The sequence below is a fragment of the Panicum virgatum genome, chromosome 4N, assembly GCF_016808335.1.
Source record: "Panicum virgatum strain AP13 chromosome 4N, P.virgatum_v5, whole genome shotgun sequence".
NCBI classification, from domain to species: domain Eukaryota; kingdom Viridiplantae; phylum Streptophyta; class Magnoliopsida; order Poales; family Poaceae; genus Panicum; species Panicum virgatum.
Window position 1 is genome coordinate 16,271,699 of NC_053148.1, and position 23,276 is coordinate 16,294,974.

Below are 23,276 nucleotides of genomic sequence, written 5' to 3' on the forward strand. Positions count from 1 at the left end.
GAAAACCACCAAAACCTCATACGCGGGAAGATTCCCGCCTCCACGTCGTGGCCCTAGACGCCGTTCCCGCCTCGGCCTTCTGACGGCCCTAGGCGCCGTCCGACGCCCGTCACCTCCTCGCCCGTAGCGAGGCCCTAGACGCCCGTCGCCTCCGTCAGTCCCGAGACCGATGCCCGTGCCTCCACGACTTGGCGTCTTCAACCGCCGTCCGCCTCCTTGGTTTTGTGGCGCAAACCAAGAAACCCGCCTTCCGTCGCCGCTTGCTCCCTCGATCCAGGAGTGGACGCCACAGCTGCCGCCCGGTCGGAGCTCCGGTCCCGGCTGCCCTTCACCGCCGTCCACCGCACGGTCCATCGGCCACAGCACCTCCACGGCAGCTTCCCGTCAACACTCGACACCCGTGTACCTGCAATCCAAAGACCAAGCGCACAATCACACCGCACGGTTGACAATTCACTCATCACAAGCAGGATAGAGTGCTCAACATTCCTCAACGGCAAACACATCGCTGACGCCGATGTAGCGATTGGGCCGCTGAAGGTTGCTCAACTAGTTGGTCCGGACCAGGGAGCGGTTATAGTGAAGTAGCTACTGGCTGGGAGAAGTGCTTGGAGAAGTGGTTGGGCAGGAGAATATATCAGAGCACATGTATGGGTGCACCAGTAAGCTGGGTTTCGTACGACTTGAGCTAACAAGAGAACCACAAGGACCATTTGGTCCACCGTATATGGAGCATATGAGAAATATGCTTTGTCCGCAATGATGGAGAATTTGTGCCCCGAATATAACAACGCTACCTTTATCATTTGCAAAGCATTTTGTGATTCTCGCGTGGAGATATGGAATGCTGCTAGCGAGCTTGTCCATTGATACTGCCGTTTGTTGCAATGTAAAGTTTTAGCTACTTGATTCGGAAGCTTTTGTCGTGATATATACCCTTACATGCCATGTGCTTTTTTGTCATAATAATCGAAGAGAAAGAAAACTAGGTGAGCTCGGCCCATAACTAGCCTAAGTGCAGTTACATTAGTGCTATCGAATAGATGCATGGTCAGATGCATTGCCCGTACTATTGTGACGACCTATTAGATAACTCTTACACAATGCAATAGGCTGTCTTTTAAGTTATCTCATAGTAATTGCAAAATTTCCTCATTTATGCATATATATAAAAGGAGCATTATAAGTGATATGGTAGCAACAACTCGTATAGTAGTAAGAGTATGATCTTATATCCTTAAACTTTAACTTATCATCATAAGTGTTAAGTGAAACAACATGAGTCAGTTGCAATTATATTTGTTTGTTCTACTTATTAGTTTGTTTTACTTCAATACTTAAATATGCTTGCCTTACTTGATGAACGATCTCCCTTTTAGCTAGCTTGTCTTTGCCAAATGATTTTTTTCCTCCTGAAGACTGGTGTTTCAAAATCATCACCTCTGCCAATAGAAAACAGAGAAAGGTAGTAGATCGATCCGCTCCACAGCCGGCATCCTGGTTTTTTTTTTTTTTGCTTTATTAAAAAAGAAAAGAAAAAATAAAGATTATTGAGACCGCCTGAAAGAAGAATAAAATTGATTCTATGCAGTATCCTATCATATAGCGGGCACGTGTACGTAAATAGGGGAAGGCGGCGGCGGCGGCGGCGGCGGCGCCTGCTCTACCTGCATGCTGGAGGTGGGCGACCGACCAGGCTGGGGCGACGGACGACGTGCGGTGGCCCTCATGTATCATACCCCTCCTTATCAAAATATTTATCGCTGTTGACTTTTTTATGAAACGTTTGACAATTTCTCTTATTGAATAATTTATTCCAAATATATGAAAAGATAAGTCATGTTTAAAATACTTTTGATGATAAAGCGAGTGGTGAACAAAACAAATGTCAACGTCATGATCAAAGACAAATGTTTAGATACGGAGGTAGTATCATCTACGGAGGTTCAACCGCGAAATGATTTGACTGGTACAAAAAGGCGTGAACCCAAACTATTACTCGGTGAAGCTAACTGTTACGGTGAGAAGCCGTTGTGGAATCCTTATGTCCGTGCTCGTCAGTGATGTTAACATCATCGTTGCTGGAGCAGAGGCGGAGCTAGGTGTAGTTATCGTTGTCAGCTGACAACAACGGCTCTCTCCAAAATTAGTAAGAAAATACTGTTTCATACGGTTCATTCACTGAGTTGACATCGATCTTTGATGGAGCTGACGTCGTTGGCTGCGGCGGCTGGCTCCGCCCCTGTGCTGGAGTACCCTGTTCGGCATTTTTTCATCCGTCGATGTTGGTAATGAAATGGACTGAGTTGGACCTCCGTTCCGGAGGCCGCGTGAGGTGGAAGTAACTCGTAGCTAGGAACACCGGCGTTCCATTCACCGTTGGCCGCTGATGCTGGGAACAGAAAACTACCATCGACTTCTATAGGCAAGCATTACAAGACTTGGCCATTTCTGTACAAAAAACAATGAATTTAGAAAAACTAAAACGAATTATAATTTAGGACGGAGGAAGTAAGTAACAGAGACGACGTACCAAGGGTTGGATGATGCCACATCTGTGTCTGCGTGTCCTGGCCCCCCTAATCACGTACGTACGTCAACAAAACTAATGCCAGATACAAGGTGCCAGTCTGCCTCCGTTCCTTCCTTGTAACGCCTTGCGAAATCAGGAGTGCAGCGGCCGATGTCCAATACTTCGAGAGCAGTAAGGCCTCGTATGGATTGGGGCAGGCATTGAAGGCCAGGGCAACGATAGATAGCAAGACGACGGAGTTTGGAGAGTTGTCCAATCCACTCCGGCAGCACGGTCATTGCAGCACAATCTTCCAAGGTGAGCACTGTTGGAGTAATGGGCTTGGCCCATTTATTCTAAAGCATTAAAAGAATTTAAAGCCCACTATTAATGCTAGGGAATCAATGTTTAATTCCGTACCGGGAATTGAGGAGGATCTCAACCGACTTAAAAGGTGGACTTCTTGTACACCACTTGTGAAGCCGGTAAGAGGAGGACGGTGAACCACACGCGCGCGCGCGCTCGCTCGCCTCTGTAATTAATGGCCATAACCGCATCACCTAAATGACTCTGATCAGGTTTTTGGGTAACGCTTTGGCGTGACTGCTCAAAAATACTAAGGCTTTGCCCGATTGTACGACTACTTCCTGGTGGACGAGCCGAACGACTACGTCGACTACATTCTGGTGGCCGAACGACTACGTCGACTACATCTTGGTGACCGTTCGTGGGACTGCACTGCGAACTTCTTCCTGCACCGATTTAGTTCGACTACTTCGACTGAGGCCAACCGAGTAGATGTCTACTCCAGTTGGTAACAGCGCAGCCAATGCCTCCGGCAACGGCCCCGCTTTAGGGTACTCCCTGAAACTTTGGTTATTTATATTGTTTATGCTTATATGTGTGATAAGTATAAACATATTCACATGTTTTATTTTACTCCTTAAAGTCATAGAAATATTGCTAGTTTATACATTTAATTTTGGAATTAAAATATACCGAAAATTGCCTAGATTTCTAACAATCCAAAAACCTGATGATGTTAATAGGTTTTCGGTATCTAGCTTTGCTGCATCAATCAAACCATCACCTTTTTGATGGTTCAAATTACAAACGTTGGCAAGAGCGGCTTATACTGTGGTTAACACTATCGAGAGTGATCCATGTGAAAGAGGGTAAGCCTGAACAATTCTCTCCAGAGGAAGGGAGTGCGTTCGATGAGGCTGATATCCTCTTTCGAGGCTTGATCATTAGTGTTCTCGGTGATAACCTGGTGGATTCTTATATCCGGCTGCCAACTGGCAAAGCTTTGTGGGATGCTCTTGAGGCTCAATATGGAGTATCTGACGCCGGGAGTGAGTTGTATATCATGGAGCAGTTCCTTGAGTACAGGATGGTCGAAGACCGTTCTGTAGTGGAACAGGCTCATGAAATACATACTCTGGCAAAAGATCTCAAAAATTGCAGCAAAAAGTCCCCATGTGTGTTACCCAATAAGTTTGTGGCTGGAGGTATAATCTCTAAGCTGCCACCTTCTTGGAGGGACTTTGCTACTTCTCTAAAACATAAGAGACAGGAGTTCACAATAGATGGACTCATAGGGACTCTTGATGTTGAGGAGAAGGCGAGAGCAAAGGACATACGTGGGAAAGGAGTTGTTGGTGCTTCAAGTGCCAATCTTGTTCAGAAGAACAACTCCAACAAGAACAAGAAAAAGCCACCGCAGAACCAACCAAAGACTAACAAGACAACCACTTTTAAGAAGAAGAAGAAGACGGGAGCTTGCTATGTGTGCACTAGTACGGATCACTTTGCTGCAAAGTGTCCGAACCGCAAAGGCAACAACTCCGCCAACATGGTTATTAGCGAGCCTGGAGGAACTTCGGGGTACGGTAATTTATTACCTACTGTTCTTTCAGTCTTTGGTTCACCCGAGTGGTGGGTTGATACTGGTGCTAATATTCATGTTTGTGCTGATGCTTCTTTGTTCTCTTCTTACCAGACCGGCGGGACTTCCTCCTTGCTGATGGGGAACGGATCACATGCGCGTGTTCTTGGTGTTGGTACGGTAAATCTGAAGTTTACTTCGGGGAAGACCATGCAGCTGAAGAACGTGCAGCATGTCCCCACCATCAAGAAGAATTTAGTCAGCGGCTCTCTACTGTGTAGAGATGGTTTCAAATTAGTCTTTGAGTCCAATAAATGTATCTTGTCTAAGTTTGGTACTTTTGTTGGAAAAGGTTATGAAAGCGGAGGTTTGTCCCGTCTTTCTTTGTCAGATGTTTGTAATAAAATTGCATACAATGTTATTAACGTTGATGAAACAAATGTTTGGCATTCGAGGCTTTGTCGCGTTAATTTTGGTTGTATGATGCGCTTAGCTAATTTGAGCTTAATTCCAAAGTTCACTTTTGTCAAAAATTCTAAGTGTCATGTATGTGTTGAATCAAAACAAACTCGTAAGCCTCATAAGATCGCGGAGGCAAGGAGCTTGGCACCCTTAGAATTAATTCATTCCGATTTGTGCGAAATGAATGGAGTGTTGACAAAAGGTGGTAAAAATATTTCATGACTTTGATTGATGATAGTACTAGATTTTGTTACATCTATTTGTTGAAGTCAAAATATGAAGCTTTACACTACTTTAAAATCTATAAAGCTGAAGTAGAAAACCAACTTGAGAGAAAGATCAAAAGAGTTAGGTCAGATCGTGGTGGCGAGTATTTCTCAAATTTATTTACTTTATTCTGCGAGGAACATGGTATTATTCATGAGAGGACGCCTCCCTATTCACCTCAGTCAAATGGGGTTGCCGAAAGAAAGAACCGCACTCTAACGGATTTGGTTAACGCCATGTTAGATACAGCGGGACTTTCCAAGGAATGGTGGGGTGAGGCTATATTGACTGCATGTCATGTCCTAAACCGTGTTCCTACAAAGAATAAAGAGATAACTCCTTTCAAGGAATGGGAGAAGAAAAGGCCAACACTGTCATACTTACGTACATGAAAAGTTTGATAGAACTTTGACCTCTGCCGGCTTTGTTGTGAACGAAGCTGACAGATGTGTGTACTATCGCTATGGTGGGGCTGAAGGAGTGATTTTGTGCTTGTATGTGGATGACATACTGATTTTTGGGACTAGCCTTAATGTGATTAAGGAAGTCAAAGAGTTTTTATCTCAAAATTTTGAGATGAAGGATCTGGGAGAAGCTGATGTTATCCTTAATATAAAGCTGGTAAAAGAGATCAATGGTGGGGTGATTCTTACACAGTCTCACTATGTGGAGAAGGTGTTAAGTCGCTTTGGTTATAGTGACTATAAACCTGTCTCAACACCATATGATGCCAGTTTAATTCTTAGAAAGAACAAAAGGATAATGCGAGATCAGCTGAGATATTCTCAGATCATTGGTTCATTAATATATTTAGCGAGCGCTACAAGACCTGATATCTCGTTTGCTGTAAGCAAACTGAGCCGGTTTGTTTCAAACCCGGGAGATGATCATTGGAAGGGTCTTGAAAGAGTAATGCGCTATCTGAAGGGGACAATGAACTATGGAATTCACTACACCGGGTACCCAAGGGTACTAGAAGGGTATAGTGATTCAAATTGGATTTCTGATGCTGATGAGATAAAGGCCACAAGTGGATATGTGTTTACACTTGGTGGTGGAGCTGTTTCCTGGAAGTCTTGCAAGCAGACCATCTTAACGAGGTCAACTATGGAAGCAGAACTCACAGCATTAGATACCGCCACTGTTGAGGCTGAGTGGCTTCGTGAGCTCCTTATGGACTTGCCGATAGTTGAAAAACCGTTACCGGCAATCCTAATGAACTGTGACAATCAAACGGTAATTGTCAAGGTGAATAGTTCAAAGGATAACATGAAGTCATCTAGACATGTGAAAAGGCGGTTGAAATCTGTCAGAAAATTGAGAAACTCCGGAGTTATAGCCCTGGACTATGTTCAGACGGCTAAAAATCTGGCAGATCAGTTTACAAAGGGTCTTTCACGAAATGTGATAGACAATGCATCTATGGAATTGGGCTTGAGACCCACGTGAGTCATTCTATAGTGGAAACCTGTCCTATGTGATCGGAGATCCCGTGAATTAGGATGGTGAAACAAACTAAAGTCTGACTGTGAGAAGAGAACCTTTGTGAAAAGGGCTCATTCCGTGTATAAGGTGCATTTCTCTTCTAATCTGTATGGCAGGTTGGTCTATACCTTAATGTGTGCCAGGTGGTTTCTTTTAAACAAATGAGTTGTTTTCTTGAAACAAAGATGTTGTCCTACAGAACATCTGAAAGGAACACACCTATATGAGTTTGACCACTGGTCATGGTCTATGAGAATTGGGTATTCTCTAGAAACTCATGAAGGGCCTGGAGTATGACTTATAAGCTCCAAACCGCGGGGATGCTTTTGCAGCCTAGTACCAGTGTAGGGCTCTGGTCAAACTTGTTTGCACAAAACTGGCAATTCAAGGCATAGTCCATTGCACAGTTGTGAATAAGTGTAGCCTTTGTCCTAGATGGAAGTTCAACTTAACAGTCTCTGTCGAATACTGGTATATCAATGAGAGAATGAGGGTATTTCTAGTGTGGCTTGAATTTCTTGGTGGGGATTGTTGGAGTAATGGGCTTGGACCATTTATTCTAAAGCATTAAAAGAATTTAAAGCCCACTATTAATGCTAGGGAATCAATGTTTAATTCCGTACCGGGAATTGAGGAGGATCTCAACCGACTTAAAAGGTGGACTTCTTGTACACCACTTGTGAAGCCGGTAAGAGGAGGACGGTGAACCACACGCGCGCGCGCGCTCGCTCGCCTCGCCGAGCCGGGCCGGGCCGGGCCGTGCCGTGGCCGTGGCCGAGACGAGGCGCGGCGCGGCGCGGCCGGCCGGACGGGCGGTGCGGTGCGGCGCGGCGCGGCGCGGCGCGGCGCGGCGCGGCGCGGCGCGGCGCGGCGCGGTGTGATGTGATGGCTATTTTGCCGTTGACAGCAATTAATCGTGCGATTAAACGTGCAATTAAATCTGTAATTAATGGCCATAACCGCATCACCTAAATGACTCTGATGGTGTCCAGGTTCAACGAACCTGAGCACCTGAGTCACTATATAAGGAGTGCCATTCCCCTCATCCATCCTGCACCAGAGCACTGAGACAACTCGGCTCCTCTCTTCTCCCTCTCCAGTTGCAACAACTGAGTTCCCCAACGCTAATTTCTGCGCGCACAGAATTAGCGTGAGCAGGCCTCCGAAACCTTGCTCGCCTTGAGATCCTGCACGGGATAGGCGGGCAATCAGGTTTTTGGGTAACGCTTTGGCGTGACTGCTCAAAAATACTAAGGCTTTGCCCGATTGTACGACTACTTCCTGGTGGACGAGCCGAACGACTACGTCGACTACATTCTGGTGGCCGAACGACTACGTCGACTACATCTTGGTGACCGTTCGTGGGACTGCACTGCGAACTTCTTCCTGCACCGATTTAGTTCGACTACTTCGACTGAGGCCAACCGAGTAGATGTCTACTCCAGTTGGTAACAGCGCAGCCAATGCCTCCGGCAACGGCCCCGCTTTAGGGTACTCCCTGAAACTTTGGTTATTTATATTGTTTATGCTTATATGTGTGATAAGTATAAACATATTCACATGTTTTATTTTACTCCTTAAAGTCATAGAAATATTGCTAGTTTATACATTTAATTTTAGAATTAAAATATACCGAAAATTGCCTAGATTTCTAACATCAAGGGCGGTCAGGTGCTGAATCACGTCAGGCAGCTGGTCCAGATTGTTCCCACAACCAATGGCAAGCTCCACCAGGGACGTAAGGTGCTTCATTGATTGAGGGAGGCCAGCAATCCTTGTTCCATCGCAGACACGCAGTTCTTTTAATGACCGCAGTTCTCCCAGCCACTCGAGCAGCTTGGCAAGGGCGGGGCAGGAAAAGACCCACAGCTGCCAGAGAGAGGTGAGGCTTCGGATGCTCTCGGACAATTGTGTCAGGTCATCGCTGTGTCGAATCATCAAGGTCTCCAGTTCTGTGTGGTGCTGCAGGTATTCCCAGCCAGATGCTGCTGCCTTCATTCGTATTAGCTCCAACCCTCGGAGGTGTGGGACCGCCGAGCGCACGTTGCAGGACGACGAGGATTCATCTGTTGAACGAAGCGGGTGGAAGAAGTTACCTGGGGCTAACAGCTGCAAGCTGTCGTACGCACTTAAAGACAGCTGCTCCAGAGATGGTGGGAAGTATGGCTTCACACACAATAACTTTGGCCCTGTTTAGTTCTCTTTACATGTAAAAAAAAATTTGCGACGGAATCTTACCAATTTGAAGTACTAAATGAAGTCTATTTACAATTTTTTTTACACAGATGGGTTGTAAATCGCGAGACGAATCTAATGATGTTAATTAATTCATGATTAAGCAATAATTAACGAATGGTTACTGTAGCATCACTGTTGCAAATTATGGATTAAGTAGGCTCATTAGATTCGTCTCGTGATTTACAGCCCATCCATGCAAAAAGTTTTGTAAATAGATTTCATTAAATACTTTAAATTAGCAAGATTCCTTCGCAAAATTTTACGTTTTTACGTTTACAGGGAGACTAAACAGGGTCCTTGGACACCACAGTATAGATAGTTCGTACAGGGCAGGGAAGCAGCACTGTGCTTTTAATGCCTCCTCCCCAGTTTCGAAACCACCTGTTGTAGTCCGCAGCTCCTCTAGTTTGGGCATACTCCACAGCGTGAGGAACTTCAGCGAAGGAAACTCTGAAAGTCCTCGCACGTGCTTCAAGTTAGGCAAATAACTTAGATTCAGTCGAGTAAGAGACATGAACTGACAGGGACTGGTTTGCTTGGATAGTGTGTCCTCACAATAAGAAGAATCATTGTGCTTCATCATCCACCATGGAAAACAAGTACCTCTGTAACCTTTGATTTTCAAGTCCATAATTTGCTTTGGTGGTTCAAGTGCGCTCAGCACACCCTGCTCTTGCTCCACATTTGGTGCCAACTCTTTATCTGTATCACTCAAAGACCAGTTCAGCTCCAGTTCCTGTATGCGGTTCTTACGCTTCAAGCAAGCCTTCTCAGCGTCACACGGATCCTTCACATACTTAAGGTTTGTAATGACCATTTCACCACTTAGCATATCAAGATTTTCAAGCTCAGATATTCTCGCATCATCTCCACCACACCCAACAACAAACAAGCCCAGCTGTCTTAAACGGGTCAGCTGCCCAATACCTGATGGCAAGCAGAGCAGTTTGGTGCAGTCTGCTATGTTCAAAACTTCAAGCCATTTTAACTTCCCTATATCTTTAGGCAACTCCACTAGCTCACTGCAATTCTCAAGATTTAGACATTCCAAAGTACTAGCCCTAGTAACCCATGGAGGTAGCATATTAACTTTTGTTCCAGAAAGGTCAAGAGTACGCAGCATAGGACAGGACAGTGTGCTTGGCAGGTCCTCCAACTGTATGCAATAAGCTAAGTTGATTATCTGCAAGTTGCTGAACTCCCCGGTTAGTTCTGACGGCAACTGTTTCAGAAATGAACAACCAGATACACGAAGGGCCCTTAGGTTTCTAATTTTACAGGTGGTGCTTGGTATCTTAACTTTTTCACAGTAGTGCAGATTGAAGGATTGAAGGTCTCGACAATCACCAATTGACAGAGGTAAACTCTCAAGCTCCGTAGCATAATTCAGCTCTAGAGTTCGTAGCTTCTTAAGCTTGCCAATGGACTATGGTAACATAACAAGATCTTTGCATCTGATAAAATGAAGCGACAGCAAGTTCCAGCAGCATGAGATAGCTTCTGGAATTCTTTTGCAACTAAGATTATGAATTTCAAGATATCCAAGATACTCAAACTTCAGTATGAATTGAGGAAATTTAGTGCTATTTGTGTAGTCCAGAACAATACTGCGGATACAGGAACTCTTCTTAACTGGTTTATCAAATCTTGGATTACCCTCAGATACAAACAGAGCATGGACCTTGTAAAATGAGCCCCGGTCAACTTTCTCTGCGCATGAAGTCAAAGATAAGTATCTGCACCTCTGAGTATTATTCGGCAGACTAGTCCTCACTTCATCCGATAGTATTTGTCGAGTGAGATCATGTATCAAATCATGCATCTTACATACTAGATGATTAGTATACCAGTGGCTAGAAGGATCCTGAAGAAAGCCGACTTTTACAACAGAATCAAAGTAGTCACGTCCGATATCTTCTGGTTGCACTCCATCCATTGAATTGATGAATCCATGGGCAACCCATTGTGCAATCAAGCCATCTTTGTAGATTTCATAGCCCCTTCGGGAATATAGAGCAAAACATAAAGCACTGCTTCAGTACATCTGGCAATTGAATGAAGCTCAATTTCAAGGAAGCAAACACTCTATCTTTTATACTCTCATCTTTCCATAAATCACTGTCTCTTATGGCTTTCCAAAAACTTATTTCCTTCTTTTCACAGAGGATACCTCCAACAGTCCTGATTGCTAGAGGCACGCCACTACATTTGTTTAGGGTCTCTTTTCCAACCTTTATGAACTCTGAGGCTAAATCTTCCTCCTTCCACCCTGAACACTTTAGGAACAATTCCCAGCTATCAGATTCCTCCAAGAACGCCAACTCAAGGATATAGCTTGAATTCACAAGTTCTGCAACCTTCTTATCACGAGTAGTTAGCAATATTTTGCTTCCTGGTGCACCATTCTTTAGGTGCACCATGAATTTTTCCCAGTCAAGCTTGCCCGGATGCCATGCATCATCCAGGACAAGAAGAAACTTCTTGCCCTCTAACTTGTTCGAAATTTCATGGAGCATGTGTTCTGGGGCATGAAGAAGCGAATTTTGCTTAGTGATAGCTTGAAATAGCTTGCCGATAAGCTTCTTCTCATCGAATGATTCTTCAGACACATGGACCCAGAATACCTTATCGGCGAAGTGCTCCTTTATTTTGCTATCATGGCAGACATGTTTGGCCAAAGTAGTTTTTCCAGACCCGCCTAGTCCGACAATAGAAACTATCGTTGGGCCATCCACTCCTTCATTAGCTTCTAAAATCTTGCATATAATTTTACCCTTCTCCTCATCTCTTATTGGTATTTTTGAGTCTTCAACGTTACCCAACATGGAGAGCTCGCCAGTTGTGCTGTTTCTGTTCCCAACAGGACGATCCGCTGGTAAATTATTCCTTATAGTATTGGCATCACTTCTTTGCTTCACAATCGCAGCAAATTCCACCTTGATTGTCTTCATCTTACGGGCCACCTTGCATCGGAAGGCAAATGATTTGGGTTTCGCACAGAAGCCACAGCCAGGTATAAGTTGCTTTTTAACATCGCTTTCCATCTTGTGCTTCTCAGCTTGTAGCTGGACTTCATAGAGTAAATCATCTATATCATAAGCAATGTTTCTCAATTTGTTCACCCATGGCGGCGGTGTGCCACCCTCTATTGCTCTGTCACGAAGCAATTCTGTAATATCATCATGTATATCCTTGAGCTCACAGAGATCTTTCTTTACACCAGTTATGGAAGCAAACTGACTGGCTATCAGTGAAACTAGCTTGGCGCCTGCGACCTTCAACACTCCTGAAACTAAAGCAGCCTCCATTCCAGTCATGCTTCAAAAGTTCTCTTTCGGACTAGCCCCTGTGAATGAAATTACAACACGAGCAAATTACTATACTGAGTATTAAAAAATTAGTACTAATCTGATGTTGTCAGCGCTGCTGCATCATCTACTCAGGAATAAAATTGTATGACGGAAAACAAGTGAAATTAATTAACTTGTGCTGCCTGGAGATTTCATTTCATATATTCGAAGTCAATAATGCATGCATATGAGAATATTTTGGGAAACAGATCTAGGGGGTGTTTAGTTAGTGAAAATTTTTGGACAAAAGGTCACATCGATTGTTTGACCAGATGCCGGGAGGGTTTTTCGGGCACTAATTAAAAAACTAATTTCAGAACTCACTTGGAAACCACGAGACGAATCTTTTGAGGCCTTTGACCGCGTCATTAGCACATGTGGGGTTACTGTAGCACTTATGACTAATCATGCACTAATTAGGCTTAAAAGATTCGTCTCGTCATATACATCCAAACTGTGTAATTAGTTTTGTTATTTAATTATATTTAGTACTTCATACATGTGTTTAAAGGGGAGGTGAAAATTTTTGGGTGAAAATTTTTGGTAACTAAACGGCCCCCTACTTGTATGATGATGGTTACTGAGAACCAACTCATGATTAATTGTTGTAGCAATACGTTACGTCGCCAAAAAGTGGAGCAGCACCAGCACTCACTGAGAAGACAGAGAGTAAGGTTCGACTTGGTCACTGAAGCAACAAACCCTGATGCAAAGCTGAAGCAGCCTCCACTATACTCATGTTTCAAAGATTCACTGAGCCAAATCCTAGCCTTTTGATAATTATTGCAAAATGGATATTTATATATATGGAGTTTTCAAGCAAAAAATAATTCGATGGCAAACAATAATAATGTTGCAACATATATTTCTACTCCAGATTAAAATAGTGGACGATTAATGGCCATAAACTGTGAACTAACATGGGTGGTCTAGATGCTATCCTTTGTATATTCCATTGATCTTATTAGATAAATGTAGATCCATAACTATTTTCAGGGGAACCATTCGTGATATCCAATACTGGAAAAGAAGAAAGAACTATATACTGTGGTGTTGTCCCTTGTATAGTCTGTAGACCAAGTACCCAACTCCATGTATACCAAACAATTTTGAATCACAAAGAGCACGTACGTGACAGGCTACAGCAAAAGAGATGTACTGAATTGATGACGGTTTAAAAGAATGGAAGACTAACTAGCATACCTTGCTCTCAGAAATGGATTATATTAGTAGCAGCTAACAGCGGTCTGGAACTTGAGAACGATTGCCAGCTGAAGAAGGGCTTGATCGGTATTCGTCGTCGTGCGCACTGAGCGGAGTCAGAAGTAAACTCGAAGTTAACCAGCGGATCAGAAAGAGGAATTGAAGCTGTTGATCGAGCAGCCTTGGATCCATCAGGCACAGAGCAAGTACCTCGAGTTTCCGACTAGCTGCTTTTGAAGATCGAGAGTAGTGATGACGCACAGCTAGCTAGCCCCAGATCTGAGGTACGCGCTGCAGCTTAGCTAGATGGCAGAGTGACTACTGGTGCTTTTGTAGTTTGGTATAGCTCCGTTCCGATGCTCAAGTCTCAATGGCAGCACCACGGCTATTGTTTTTCGACATTACTCCTATATTAGTAGCTACTACTAGTTACAGCCTGCAGGCAGCACTACTCTTAGAGCAAGTATTACAGTTGGAGAGAAGCCGGCGAGATCTCACGTGGCGGAGAGAGAAAGTAAGAGAGAGACGGAGATGGGCGATTCACGAGACGGCGATCAACAGCCGGCGAAATATACTGTAGCAGTCCCTCTTCCAATCCTATGCTTCCACAATACAGCTGAGCATTAAATTTTGATAGGGCCCACCACCACGGCTCTGCAGTTTGGATGACCTGGAGTGCTTCCCAGCCGGCGAGCGGGCATACTTATAAGAGCAAGTTTAATAGCTTTCGCCGGCCGCCGGCTGGGACGCGCGCGGCATGGTGGTGGCCCCGCAGCCAGGTCGCTGCTCAGCCAATCGCAAGACACGCAACGCATCTCCGCCGGTGTCAGTCGGCGTTTCATTCCCCGCCCGCTTCACCACGCAAGCTCCCCGCCGGCTCCCCGCCAACCATTAAACTTGCACTAAGCCATGCTCTTATCGAGCACTCCTTAGTATATACCAAAATAAAGAAAGGAAGGCAAAAACCAAGGTATCAAAACTTTATTTAGTGGTGGCCCGGTAGTATTATTGACTGGTCTCCTTGGTACATGTAGTATATATGTAGGTAGCTCTCTTCGGGAGGCGAAGGGGAAAATTAGTACAATTTACTAATATATTTGTATATACCTTAATTATATTGTTTTTGGGATGCAGGCTTTTGCGCACGAAATGAGACGAAATCACGAGCTATGCTCTCGGGCACCTACCTACCGCATACGCCACTATACTACAATAATGTTCAAATGTATACATTGATTATATTATTGCTGGCATGCAGAGGCTTTTGCGCAAGAAACCAAAGTACCGTCTCACCGCCAACTACGGATCGAGAGAACGACTCTACAGTCTAGTCAAGTCAAAATAAGGAAGGCACGGTGATAGTGCCGAGGCAGCGACAATAGAAAAGTTAAGCCGAATGAATAATGAACAGGCCGGGACCTTCAACAAGTTGCAATTAGAGAGAACGGCAAGTGCAACAGCTGCCGAAAGTGGGCGCCTTGCCGGTTGCCATCCCAACGACGCGTGAACGTTGAGTAAAGTACACGCATGCACATAAAGTTTTTTAAAAAACCATGCCTCTCCTGTCGACGTGAGACCAAAGATTCCCGTTTCTAGCGTGCTACCTTCTCTTTTTTTTTCCCCGTCTGAACACAAGTTTCTAGCGTGCCTCCACCGTTACAGCCATCCAATCCGGAGAGAGCTCCCGAAGAGCTTAGGGTGCGTTAGGTTCAAAAAAAATTAGTACAGTACCCATCACATCGAATCTTCGGACACATATATAAAATATTAAATACAGTTAAAAAAACAAATTACACAATTTAACTGATTAGGACGAGACGAATCTTTTAAGCCTAATTAGACATTAATTGTCAAATAACAATAAAATGTGCTACAATACCAAAACATAAACTTTTTCACCAACAAAACACCCCCTAACAAAACAACACAAACGGTGGAACAAGACCAACTACAGCAGTAACAGAAAGAAATAAAACCTCACAACGCACCGCACACACCAAAACACACAAGACGACTGTAGCCCTACCGGGCCACCTCCCTCTCGTCGCCGGAGAGAGAGAGGAAGGGGCCGGATATATGGAATCCTTGGAGATGTTCTCGAGGAGTGGAGCCTTTGACGGATTGAGGCAACTCCTCTTAATTGAAGTAGCTTCTAGAATGGGGAATCGATCTTCCCCTATTCGTTTTCCCTTTAATTTTTTCATTTCCTTTTGGTTGGTGCGGATGGAGCACTGATTTCCAGGGGCTCTCTCTATTTCAAGGAAAGAAATTTCCATGGCCTCAGTGTTGAGCTGGGCCATGCTCCCGGAGCTAGAGAGGAAAGATTAGGAATGAGATGGTAAAGTCACCGTAGCAGGAAAGAGGTGACCATATGCAAACAGACCAGGCAACCAAATATAATCATGCTCAGGCCAGACTTGCTCGATTCATGCAACCAAACATGGCTCATTGTATCCCGTAAGCCAAGACTTGACCAAGCCAGGCTAAGAATCCTAACCAGGCTAGACATAGCGCAATAACCAAACAGACCCTTTATGACAATCCATCGGCACTTCAACGTTCAACCACTGCCCTACGCGTGCGTTCGCGAGTTGTCCCAAACCAAAGCGCATTGGATGGAGCTCTCTCTCTCTCTTTAATATATCAGTGCTGACATCTCAGAACCTCACCAGGAACTTGCTTAATCCAAACCCAGTGAAGAGAGCGATGCATGCCTCGTGCCAAGAGTAAGTTACTTCCTCTGTCCACAAAAGAATACAATTATAGAATCCTTACCGGTCAAATTAGTTTAAATTTGACCAAATTTGTAGTAAATATATTAATGTTTATGTCTCCAAATAAATTTATTATGAAAATATATTATATAACGAATCTGATGATACTTATTTTATATTATGAACCTTACTATTTTTATATAACTTTAGTCAAAATTGAAACTGTTGGACTTATCAAAATGTGAGAATTGTATTCTTTTGTAATCGGAGGAAGTATTAACCTAGGTCACCGCTCTTCGTCATTGAGATGCGACAGCCAAATTAATCAGTCACCCCCCTAGTGGCTACCGGGTAGCAGGATCAAGATGAGCAAATACGTGAATGGAACAGTGTATATGTAACCATGACCCACCTGCATCACCAGAGCATCTCCCCTACCTGTGCTTAGATTTCCACGCACGCACCGCGTGAGCGCATCGGCCCGTGACTAGCAACAACACAGACAACCATGCTACACTACTTAAAAAACAATTTGCAGATGTGTCCCGTTTATCTCGGGCTGTACGCACTCGTCGTACTCTAAATTTATTCTCTAAAAAAATATTCCGTCCTGGTCATCAAGATTCTCTCCTCTATATCCAATTCTTCCGCACTCATTCATCCTCTATATCTTTCCTTTATACCAACTAACAGCCGCGGAACCCACATGTCAGATTTTTTTTATTTTTTTTACCCCACCGCCGCCCCCTCCCAGACTGCCCCCCTCCCTCCCATTCTCTCTCCCTCATGCCCCCTTCTCCTCCCGTGCTCCTAGGAAAGAAGCCTATTTCGAAGGACACTGAAAAGCTTATTTCGAAGGACACTGTAAAGCCTATTTCAAATTAGACTGAAAAGTTTATTTGAAAACACACTGAAAAGGCTAGATTCTTGTGTCGCTAGGTTTGTACACGCAATTAATTTGGTACTTTTCTGCTGTTTTTGATATATATAATAATACATTCTCAGACTTCAAGTTCCCTCACGAGTTAATAACAACAAATTTTTTGTGCGACTTTGTAATGGTAATTTGCAAAATCATCTAGTACTTCACATTTGATTTCAAGAAGTAGGATTCAATCTGAAAATATTCAAATTTATATTATTGGACTATCTTCTAAAAATATGGAGATTTATCACTGTTTCAGACGGCTATAGCCGGTTCAAACGGTGGTTTGTCCCACCAAATTTATTTCCCGGCGGCAGGAGGGTTGAAGACCATACCGCCGTTTCAAACGGATATAGCCATTTGAAATGGAGGTAGGCTCTGCTGCTGCGGCGGTATCGCTTGCAGGTTTTTATCCTGTCTGTGCAGGGCCTTCACGCCAATTGAAATGGCGGCATTTGCACTTACCGTCGTTTCAAATGGCTATAGCCGTTTCAACTGGCGGCGGGAGTATACTTTTTTACTTCTCTTCACCCAAATATATTTATGCAAAATCGTAAAAAAAGAAATAAAAAAATTAAATTAGTATTCGGTCCCACTCTTTTTGTACTTGGTCCCATATTTTTGTACCATCAGGTACTTTAGTCTAGGTACTTCCTACCTTGAGCACCGTGCAATTCTATCAGATGGACGGATCTTTTTTTTCAATCATCGTAAAAATTCTCTTTTTATCTATGTTTATATGAATTTTATACACGCCTGCAAGTCGCCTGCATAAAAGGTCACATGCTCCTGCCAACGGCCCGCCTGCGCGTCAAGCTCCCTCTGGGCCAACTGGGCCTCCGGCTTCCTGCATTATTTCTGCCAACGGCCCGCCTGCGCGTCAAGCGGAGCCACTTCGTTTTTGCGATGCAGCGACAGCCAGCCGCGCGCGACTCGTATTATTTCTGCTGGCATCTTTTTTCTGAGAAAACGGGCTGAATTTTATTAACAATGATATAAAAGTTACAGTGCCTCCGACCCCTTACAAGAGAACTTTGAGATAATTATAAATCTATATCTATTACTAAAAACAGGAAAATTTCTACCCAAATTTTCGATTTAGTGCGTTGATTTGGTCCACCTATGTTATTGATAGATGGAGCTTAGTCCATCCCATTTGCGAGTCAGACCAACCACTCCGTCCACGACTCGATCACATAAATCCCTACAAATTAACATTTTGGCATCAATACATATCCGATGCTTATACCAACTTTGTCTGTTGCAACGCACGAGCATAATTGCATAGTTACAAATAATCTCTGGATCTCCTGCTAAGCTTCATTGCCTTCGGTTGGAGCCGCCGTTCGTCATCCCTCCACACCAACAGGCTAACAAGAACAAAGAACTTGAAGCTTAAAACCGAATCCCAGCTTGACGAAGCACGATCATAGTTTCGAAATGGCTCCATGAGTAGCGCGAACAAAGCGATATGCAGTAAAATCGCTGAACGCCCAGGCATTGCAACACGGCTGCTAGCCGTAGCATCGTCATGAATTGCAGCAGGAATGCAGGATCTGACACCTCGAGCTTCAGTAGCAGATCCAACACCATGGATGACGATGAACCTGTAAAGGGTAAACAGAAACCACACCCCAAAAAGACGCGGTACACAAGCAACCTCCGACCGGATTGCATCAAGTTGAGGTAAACATACCTCCCTTTAGATCGCCGGAGCCCGCACCGACGAGGTCGACAACACCGAAGACCCTTAGGCCTATTTGGCAGCAAGAGGCATAAAACCCAGGGATAGGAACCCCCGAGGGGGATTTTCGTGGCAGGTGAGAACCCCCTCAATTCTATGGGGAGAAATCCCTGCTTGGAATTCATTCCCGGTAACCATTTGGAAGACAAATGGTAGAAATCTCTAGATACAAAGAAAATGATCAAATAAATTGGAAAAAAATGAAAAAAAATTAGGTAACTTGCGTATCTTCTCTGGCAACGTCTACCACGGTTACAGAATGTAGAACATGTGGTTTGCCGTACACCCATAAATTAAAATACAAAGATAAACGGCTATCAAGGCATAATGCATCTAACAGATTTGTATCATCCAACCATATCAGGTACTTGCATGCATATAAATAACACAACTGCAAAGAATCAAAAGGACTTGTAGCGCCATTAACAATCAACTGCCATGTTGATTCATCACAAATATGTAAAACTTCACTTCTCTGAGATCATGCATTGGTTCCCACCAAGCACACTGCAAGTAACACAAAAAATAGCGACATGTTAACTCGGATTCAAAAAGTTAGATGTTAAAAGATATCTGCATTTTTCATACCACACACACAATATGATTCTACTTAAAATCAAACTTAAAAGGTCATCAGTTGTTACAATTCACTTTAAGAATTTCGAAAAATACTCCTAGTCTCCTACAGTACAGCTTAGATTCAACATATAATTTAGACCTCATATGTTCAATACCTTTTTCATGACAACCACATGTTTTATGCTACTAGAAAAAAATAATACTAGCAGCTAGTGCTAATTGAGGCTTCAGAATAACGCGAAGCTGCAGCTCGAGCACGTGCAGATGCTGCTGAGCAATGTGCCGGGGCTGCTGAGCAACATGCACAAGTTTTGGAAGGCCAAGTCTCCACAGTGGTCAAAACAAATGCACAATTGCAACAAGAGCAGCAAGCCCAACGCGATGAGCTTAGTTTCTTGAGTGATGAGCTTATTTCCTTGCGTCAAACACAGAGTGGAGAGAACTTGATCAACAAATGGGTGACCTTATTGCACGCATACATTCTGGTGCTTTGCAGCCTCCATCAAACACATAATATGTGGAATTACAATTCAGATCTATGTGGACAGTGGACACCACCAAGTAGCACTCCAATATCAATGCAAGAAAATTGGCATCAAAGAGATCTGCTTCGATCATTAGTTTAGAAATCAGTAGTTTAATAAATTGTGATGATAAAGGTGTCACTTTTCACATATCAATTGTGATGATTTACTTACCACTGTTATAATAAAATAGTGAGAAGAAGAATTGACACAATAATTTCTAACAAAATCAAATGTTTTTGTGACAACAAAAGGTGCCACAAATGGATAGGCTAATAGTGCTACATTAATTCACCACTATTGGGTATGGTTATTTGTGGGGAACAAAATTTCAACACTACAATATTTTTGACTCGAGTATTTATGGCAATTGGCAACCAGTGGTTTTATGTTTTTCTGATTAGTTTTCACCACAACCCCCCCAACCCTTGTGATTAATCTAGCATCAAACACATTTTTTTCTTAGACCAAACAAGTATAATGTCTTCCTCAACTACTGTCTCTAGGCTTCACAGAATAAGAAATGCTTACCTGATTGCTTCAGTTTTATACCATTCATTGCTTCCACTGAGCACTCTGCAAGTAACACAAAAATTGACATTTCGCTTAGTTTACATGATTACAAAAGTATTAGAAATTCGGGTGCAAGACCAAAACAAAACTTCATCCATTCGATGATATCTATACTAACTCTACTTGCTTTTTCAGTCAGACATGATCAGACAAGTTTACATGGCTCAGTTTCATGGTTACAGAAAGTGCATATTCAGTCTTGAACAAGATTACTCCAACTTGCTACACATGGATCACATCACATCCTAGCATGCATCAGATCAAATATGCAGAAGTGTGCTACACTTGCTCTGAAACTAGCTATTTTATTTCTAATAAATATCAATGTAGATTAGTATTTCATTAAAAATTGCACTGGCTAGCTAACTACCACTATTAGCATTGTCATGTTCTTTCGTGAAATGAGATGAAAAAAAAGGCAAGATTGAGAATGCAGGTACCAAATGCACTAATATTTCAAGCCAAGCCACCAGCAGTTAGTAGTAGGAGCTGGTTCGATGGATCAGGATGAAACAAAACGCACACTGCCGGCTGGCCACCTCACCAGCCTACTGCATACACATGATACAGCATCACCAGCCTGCATACACATGATACGACAGCTTGAGAAACAAACAAAGAGAACTGCAGGAACAACAAGCCCACATAGTAGATCTTGATGACATGCCGCTGAAGTGATAAGATCCTCACACTCCCACGACCAACTGCCTCAGATTGTCGTCTATTCGTGGCTGCAGCTCTTCTTCCCCGCGATCTAAAAGAAAAGGTACGAGGAGATACTAGCGGGGGCACGGAGCAGATGCGGCGCGTAGATCGGATCGACTCACCTGATGTGGTGGCGATGGAGACGAGTACAGCGAGGCGATCAGCGGTGGCGGCGGAGAAGGAGAGCGCCACCGCGGTGGGGGGGGGAGGGGGAGGAGGAGAGCACGTACGCACAGTGGCGACGGGGAAGGAGGAGGAGAGCGCGACCAAGGCGGCGTGCGGCGGCGGAGGAGGAGGAGAGTGCAGCGGTGGTGATGGGGAGCGGAGGAGTCGAGTCGATGCGGGGACGGGAACGATGCCCGGTGTCCGGAGGTCGGGCTTATTTCCACGTGGAAAACCGGCTCGATCGGGCTGGAGATCCTTGTTAGGCAGGCTTCCAAACGCGCCGGTTGAGTGGCCCGTGAAAACTTTCCACGCGGCCTGCCTCCACGGGGAAATGGCCGGGAACCCGGCGGGGAAACAAGATGCCAAACGAGCCCTTAGGAGGGAGCAAAAGAACCCGCTCAACACCGACAAAGCGGGTAAACCTAACCCTAACCTATCTAAATTTATACTAGGAGGGGATATATACATTGGTCGCGGATCTAGCCGTGCCCCGTCCCCTCCCTTCCCCTCCGAAGGCAAAAGCAGTGTCGGAGACGAAGGGAAGATGGCGAGATCGACGCCGAATCGCAAATCGCCGTTCCGCCGCCACGACCTACTGTAGACGGTGGAAGGGTCGAGAGACTCTATAGAATCGGTTCAGGTAAACGCTAGCTCGTTCTGCTAGCAGCTGTGCAATGCAATGGGCGCATCATCGCCACTGCACTGATGGCAGTCGGCTAGAAGAAGGCCGTTGAGCGTGGCGTGGGTCGCGTGGCCCTCTCTGTCTGATGATGGGCGCCCATCTCGCGCGCTGGCAGGCCGTGCCGATCCGGCGGCCCGGCGGGCAGGGAGTACGGGCCACATCATCTCTTCAGCTGAACGGCGGCCACGCCAGAGCCCAGCCCACCGACTGACTGCTAGCGCAGCTTAGCGATGCCGTTGGGGAAGGAATGGGTGACCCGCACCCATGCCCGTATGTTACCCATCCCCAATTTACCCATCCTCAAATAAGTGGATAATTATCCAACGGGCTTGAATAATCCATGAGTAAGCTCCTACATCTACTCAACTCAGCACTCGCACAGCGGGTAACGCAGCAGCTGATAACACCACTAACTAGTGCTCGTGCTCCCCCTACGCTCGTGTTAATTCGTCGCTCGAAGTGAAGGTTCGCGCGTGCTCGTGCGTGGACTGATAGAGGCTTGTGCAGTTGCGCGGGTAACCGAGCCTCGAGCTTGGCGTCAATGGCGTTAGGGTGCTCGGCATGGACCCAGTAGATAAGCTAGAGGGCGGCAGCAGCTGCGCGTAGAGGACGTCGGAGGCTCATATGGTGGGGATCTGTTCCTCCTGGCCGACGTTGGACGCACTTTGCGGAGGAGCTGAGCACGGGAGGGGCGTCGTGCACGAGCTTCGGACCCTCCTCGCTGTCCGTGAGCTTCGGCGGCGCTGCCGCCGCCACCAGACGAGAAAAGGTGCCGCCTCCCCTCGCCGGTGCAGATAGGCAGTGCAAGCGCGCTCCACCTCCTGCCAGTCATACATTTTAGGTGACGCCGGAAGCGACAATTCATGGTCGTGATGAACACCACCCGTTGCCATCGCAGGTTCGTCAGCTATGTATAAACTGATGGATATGGTTAAAATGGGTATTACCCGCGTATATCATATCCGTACCCAAATTTAGATGGGTAATTTCGTATCCTACCCAAATACAATGGGTGTGGGTTTGGATATGGGTGTTGGGTACCCAACGGCAACGTGACTAGCGCTCACACAGCGGACCGTCGCCCACCGAGCGAGAGCGCGGGCACGACCCGGTACGGAATTCCTAAATGCTACTCGAGTAATTTTCTATTTTATCTGTCACTCGATTTTTTTTCCGTCACTCCAGCTCATCACTCGGCCGCAGAGGATGTGTGCATGACCAGCTCGAGCCCGTTTCTTGTGATATTTCTAGCCCGTTAGT

At 44.9% G+C, this 23,276-nt stretch overlaps 2 long non-coding RNA genes and 1 pseudogene across 3 annotated transcripts; all 3 read right to left on the bottom strand.

The window, feature by feature from the left end:
• Positions 1 to 2,576: 2,576 nt before the first annotated feature.
• LOC120671194 lies at positions 2,577 to 13,510 on the bottom strand (annotated as a pseudogene).
• A 4,735-nt stretch (positions 13,511 to 18,245) lies between these two features.
• On the bottom strand, positions 18,246 to 22,018 carry LOC120668664. Its single transcript, XR_005672522.1, has 2 exons — positions 21,801 to 22,018; positions 18,246 to 18,793 (listed from the first exon to the last, which is right to left on the bottom strand). It is a non-coding gene; the product is annotated as an uncharacterized LOC120668664 (long non-coding RNA).
• LOC120668663 lies at positions 18,997 to 21,517 on the bottom strand. 2 transcript variants are annotated; one of them, XR_005672521.1, is made up of 4 exons: positions 21,110 to 21,517; positions 20,905 to 21,015; positions 20,423 to 20,467; positions 18,997 to 19,295 (listed from the first exon to the last, which is right to left on the bottom strand). It is a non-coding gene; the product is annotated as an uncharacterized LOC120668663 (long non-coding RNA). The 2 variants fall into 2 exon arrangements; XR_005672520.1 differs by having other exon boundaries at positions 20,905 to 21,044.
• Positions 22,019 to 23,276: the final 1,258 nt, after the last annotated feature.